The sequence below is a fragment of the Pogoniulus pusillus genome, chromosome 5 (assembly GCF_015220805.1).
Source record: "Pogoniulus pusillus isolate bPogPus1 chromosome 5, bPogPus1.pri, whole genome shotgun sequence".
NCBI lineage: Eukaryota > Metazoa > Chordata > Aves > Piciformes > Lybiidae > Pogoniulus > Pogoniulus pusillus.
Genome location: NC_087268.1, coordinates 29567447 through 29573446, shown reverse-complemented (window position 1 = coordinate 29573446; position 6000 = coordinate 29567447).

The following is a 6000-nucleotide window of genomic DNA, read 5'->3' as shown; positions in this document are numbered from 1 at the left end:
CATGGCACCAAGTGCCACGTCCAATCCTGCCTTGAACAGCCCCAGGGACGGCGACTCCACCACCTCCCCGGGCAGCCCATTCCAGTGTCCAATGACTCTCTCAGTGAAGAACTTTCTCCTCACCTCCAGCCTAAATTTCCCCTGGCACAGCCTGAGGCTGTGTCCTCTCATTCTGGTGCTGGCCACCTGAGAGAAGAGAGCAACCTCCTCCTGGCCACAACCACCCCTCAGGTAGTTGTGGACAACAACAAGGTCACCCCTGAGCCTCCTCTTCTCCAGGCTAAACAATCCCAGCTCCCTCAGCCTCTCCTCGTAGGGCTGTGCTCAAGGCCTCTCACCAGCCTCGTTGCCCTTCTCTGGACATGCTCAAGCATCTGAATGTCCAAGTATGATAGCTCTGTCTCCATAGTCTTCCTCTGTATTTCCCTTTTATCTTTATGTTAAATGGGTTGTTTGAGGATATTGAAACTGCAGAACTGATTCATTACAGCAACCTCCTGTCTCAGGTAGCAGCAGTTTGAATGTAAAGCTAGCCTCCCCTCCTCCAAAGCACAATACATATGTGAAGACAGATCAATGTCCACCCTTCCCGCTTGCAATAATTCATTTAGTTATGTTAATAAGAGCTATCCATTTGGTTTGTCAAATTGCATTAGGGCCATCTGGAGCTGACAGGAATTATCTTGTCTCCTGCCCTAGTGCCTGGCTGCCAAATCAGGGGGGTGGAGGTTAAGATCAGTTTTGGCATGGCTCATTTACTCCCGCTGTGCTGGTTTATTCCATTTAGCTTTAAGTAAGATGAAGGGAGACAAGCTACAGCTGATTTGCTCTATACTAGAGTAGAGCCGTCAAGCCCTGGAATGACTGAATAGCTATAGGTACAAGAACCAGAGACACAGTGACCTCCTCCAGCTCATGAACTCTGGCAGAATGACTACTTCTAAGTCACATGCTAGACTAGTTTATGTGAAATCAAGTTCTGTAGCTGTTAGTCATTGATAGCTCAGGTCTCTGACTGCAGCATAAAATTGAAATGGTTGTAAAAAGGAGTTTAAAAGCTAAGAGACTACAAAAGACTGGTGTAAAAGAATAAAATTGAGTCTGCATTCACTATTGCTGGAAATCCAAGAAGCCAGAAAGAGATCACCTGGAGAAACAGAGCTGGCAGCACTACTGCTAAACAACACTTGTGTTATTTTTGCAATTTTTTCTCTCTGAAATGCTTGTTTGTGTCCACAGAGGCATTCACACTGTCATTTGGTAACTGCCCACTCCAATATACTTTCCCCCTTTCCTTTTCCTTTTCCTTTTCCTTTTCCTTTTCCTTTTCCTTTTCCTTTTCCTTTTCCTTTTCCTTTTCCTTTTCCTTTTCCTTTTCCTTTTCCTTTTCCTTTTCCTTTTCCTTCTCTTCTCTTCTCTTCTCTTCTCTTCTCTTCTCTTCTCTTCTCTTCTCTTCTCTTCTCTTCTCTTCTCTTCTCTTCTCTTCTCTTCTCTTCTCTTCTCTTCTCTTCCCCTTCCCTTCCCCTTCCCCTTCCCCTTCCCCTTCCCCTTCCCCTTCCCCTTCCCCTTCCCCTTCCCCTTCCCCTTCCCCTTCCCCTTCCCCTTCCCCTTCCCCTTCCCCTTCCCCTTCCCCTTCCCCTTCCCCTTCCCTTCCCTTCCCTTCCCTTCATGATCTGATATGGCTCTTTTTGTAAACAGAGACTAGTTTGAAATTGTACCCTACAACCTACAGCAAAATTGAGAAAAGCACAGTATGTTTTCTTTCTCTGCAGGACACTTAACATACCTACAGACCATAGTCTAGCTGTCTCTACAGTGCTTACCTAGCGTGAAGCTGGAGAGCCACAAACTTACTGCTTGCTCAAGGTCCTCAAAGTGCCCACGGCATGCTGACTCTATGGTAATTTAGCAAGGAGATGAAACATCTGCTCTCTTGGCTGATGTCAGCCCACCAAGGATGGTGAGTATCACACAGTGAGACTGAGCAGCGTTGAGATGCTTTACCAGGACTGTCAGATGATATGAGAGCAGTAGACGCCAGGAAAGTGTATAGCATGGAAATAAAAGGAAAATGTTTCTGACCTCCAAATCTGTGAGGCTGTCATGGCTTTGCTGTGCTATCCACAGAGGAGTGATACTGAAGAAGAAGAAAAGCCAGTGTACAAAATAGAAAAGGAAGTGGAGGACAAAGAGGAAGAGGAAAGGAAAAAACCTCACATCATACAGGCTAAACTGGACCTTGAGGGAACTTCTTTCCAGGTTCTTGAAAGATGTTTAGCAGGATGCTCACGGAATGAGCTTGAGAATGTATCTCATTCACGAGGATAACTAGATTTACATGGAGAGTTTGAGGATGCTGGAAATACTCCATGTTAAAGTAGTTTTTGTCACAGACATTGAGTTAATAGAAGCACACATGCTGCTTTTAGTGTTGTGTATTTAAAGGCTTATATTGGCTTCCTATTTTTCCAGAAACCAGTAAGAAAAATGAATATCTAAAAAAAGAAATCTGTATTTTATGTTTTCTTCCACAGGAAGAATCAAGCTCTAAGACAATAAAATGGTGTAAAATGATACTAGGATTTGAGAGGTGATAGAGGTCAGTAGTTTAGTGAATGTTTTATTTCTGATCAGGCAGGATTCATTTTTATAAGCCAAACATTGCCTGCTTGCTTAGCTCCTGCAGAAGCACCCAAGATTTCTAAAATCTCTGTTTGCAGTTAAAGACTAAATAGGATAAACAACTACAAAAGAAGCAGAAAACCTACTTTATTTTAAGAGCTGCATTCTCATCTTTTACAGGAATGACTAGAAAACAAAATGCCACTTTGGGTTAATATAACCTTTGTCTTGCTCAGCCTTGCTATGGTGCACATTGCATTGTGTGACAGAAGACATCAGATGAGCTCAGCTGGATGCTAAGCTTGAAAAGAGACATAACTGCATGATTCCTCTACCACTCACATTGTCTGTCCCCAGGCAGGTATTCAGGTTTTATAAGTGATGAGCTCATTAAGATTTCTGCTTCTTAAAAGCCCCTCAGGGAGACACTTGTCTGTTTGCTATTCTGTATTTAAAGTCCATAACTGCAAAAATTTGTTGTGATGTCCTCGTTCAGCTATCAGCATAGTATCAATAGCTTGAATTTATAACACACATCTTCGCATGGATGGTTACTATTGGTTAATGAATCAGCTTTGGAAGCCAAGCAAACAATCACAAATCTTTTTGACAATGTAAACAGTTTCAGTTGCATGCCAGTTTATTTGCTGTAGCAAAATTGCTCTTTCAGTTGTCCACTTTTGAAATTCACTTGCAAGCCAAGGATATTCTGAGTCCACTATGTGCATGTGGAGGTCACTCATGAATAGCAGTTGTAAGGAGTGATGGAGAGTGGCCTAGAAAATTTGACACATGAGAGTGAAATAACCAAAGTCAGAAACCATCTTGGAAAATGCCTTCAACACAAGTCTTTGGCAATAAACCTTTAAGGAGAAACATGAAATAGCTCAACCACAACAGAAGTTCTTGGCACCATAACTTTAAACTACTGCATGAAACATATAAATGGCAAGTATATCCACCTCATGGTATTGCATTTTGATTAATTAAACTACCTTATTAGTGAAGTCCTCTGTATCAAATGATATTTTCAGCTGGAAAATATATATTTTCCTAAAAAAATCCTAGGTAGAAAATTAACTTTAAAATCACAAACTTTAAACAAGAAGCATTGCATCATCTGTGCTAGTTTGAGCCTAGATACAATGTTTTTGTGAGAAGGATTAGATCACAGGCTGTGAAAAACAATGGTGATGTCTACCTCACTCATAGGCTTGCTGAGATGTATAAGAACAAAAATCCAAACATAGATAAGGGAGTCCTCCTTCTGCCGCGGAGCTCTGAGCTGCATTTTTTTCTCTCTTTAGCCTCTCTGCCATTTCTCTGTGTCGTGGAGGGGTTTTCTCTGTTCCTCCTCTGTTAGGGGGAGGTGAGAAATTAATTGGAGGCGGTTTTGATTTTTTATAAAATTATTTATTAAAATTAATATTTACAAATTTGTACCACCCCCAACCACTATGAAATTGTTGCGGAGAGCAGGAATTAATACGTGGCCGAGTCGGGAAATTTATCAAAAATAGTTATTTTTTATTTTCCCAAAAACCTGCCCCCACAACTATATATACAAAGATTAATTTAGTTTAATAAGCAGATTCAGTTGCATGAGAATTAACCTACAAGGATACCATCAATAATCTGACTATATTGGAAGTCAGAAGCTGGAAAAGGCCTCAGCTATTAATTAATAGCAGTTTCTTACTAAATTAAGCTAAGCCAAATAACTCACTCAGGCTGACTCCTGCGGTCTGTCTTCCTCTTCTTTTCCAGCGGCTGCAGGAGTCGTTAAGGGTCGTTAAGGGTCGTTAGGCACACAAAGGTGTCAGTAGGAAAGCGAATCCTTGGTCTCTCTGCAGTCCAGGCACAGGGGAGTGTGTGAGCTCAGGCAGACACATACGTCCAGGCACGGGCAAACTCCAAAGCGGGAACCCCAAAGGCGGGAAGACCCCCAATAGTTATAACCTTCGCTAGACAAAGGGCAGAGTTACCACACCTTAGGCGCGAAAGCGCACGGCCAATCCCAGCCTGGCTCCAGCGTGGGAACTCACGGGGCAGTCGCCCCCTTCACGGGGCAGTCCTCCCCCCCTTCACGGCTGCAGGGCAGGCGAGGGGGGGGGGGGGGAAACCAGGCGGCTTTTCCCCTTTCCCCCCAAAGTCCGGGCAGGAGAGGAATTTAGGGGTACAGGACTCCAGGACAGAAATCCAGGTTCATATTGCAAGGTTATGAAAATAGCTTGGGATATATTTACAGGGATTGATTATTAAGTGGAAATATCAAATTGTTAACAACTATAGACAGAGAGAAATTCCCTTTGGCTTAATGCCTCTTAACAACTCTAGTGTCTGCCCAGTAGGGGCTGAAACTGTGTGTGTTCTAAAGATAGAGATAACTTATATTACAAAGATATTAAAGCTTACTTAGATGTTCTGTTCTTAAGTATTAATCATTAATCACCCTCCCGGGAATCTGTCATAGCATGTGCCCAGTCTCTGGGGTCTTGATAAGGCTGAAGACCTGTCCCGGCTTGCAGGGGATGATAAGGTTCCCAGTTTCTGGGTTAAATAGAGTTTTCTCTAACCTTCTCTCCTGGGGTGAAGTAGTCTCTGCCTTGGAGCTGTTGCTGCTTCTGGATGCTGTGTCCAGGGATGGTCAGCTGGCAGGATTCCAGGTGCAGGAGAAGGATTTGTCCGTGTAGCTTCTGACACGGTCTCACAGCTAGCAGGCTGTGTTTGCAGGTTTGCAGACAGTTTGAGGGTCTGCTGGGCTCTGGGTTATTCCAGACTTCCAGAACAGCTGGCAAGCAGGGTCTATGCCGTGCTGCATGGAGATGAGCTCCGTAGATAAATCAAGATAGCTCTAGGCTTAGGCAGGGGGCTGTCGGCTCCCCATATATGTATGAAGTGCAGGCATGAATGTGCTCTGCTTCTCAAAGGGCTCACAGGTAGCTTGACTGTGCCTTGAGATCAATGCATGAGGTCTGAGTCTCTGTAATGCTTGCAAGTGAGTCAGGCCTGATCCTGTGTCTAGGCCATGCAAGCAGGTCAGGGCAGCAGGATGCTGCTGTGGGTCAGAGCTGAGTCTGAATGCTCTAAGTTTCTGAACAGTTTGAACCTCTGGACCGTCTGACCACGTGGTGCTGCTGTGCACCCCTATTTATAGGCTCTGGGCCGAGATTCGTGGCTCATTGGACATCTAAAATGACCAATCAGGTTGGCTGTAAGCCAAACCTTACCCCAATAGGCAGTAGAGACATGCCTGGATCCTCTCAATAGGGGATTACCTGCCCAGGCCTCAGGGGCACACGGACTGGGCATGTGTGTGTTACACAATTTGTTTGCTGCCTCATGGGTCCTGGCAGAAGAACATGTCTGGGCATGTAG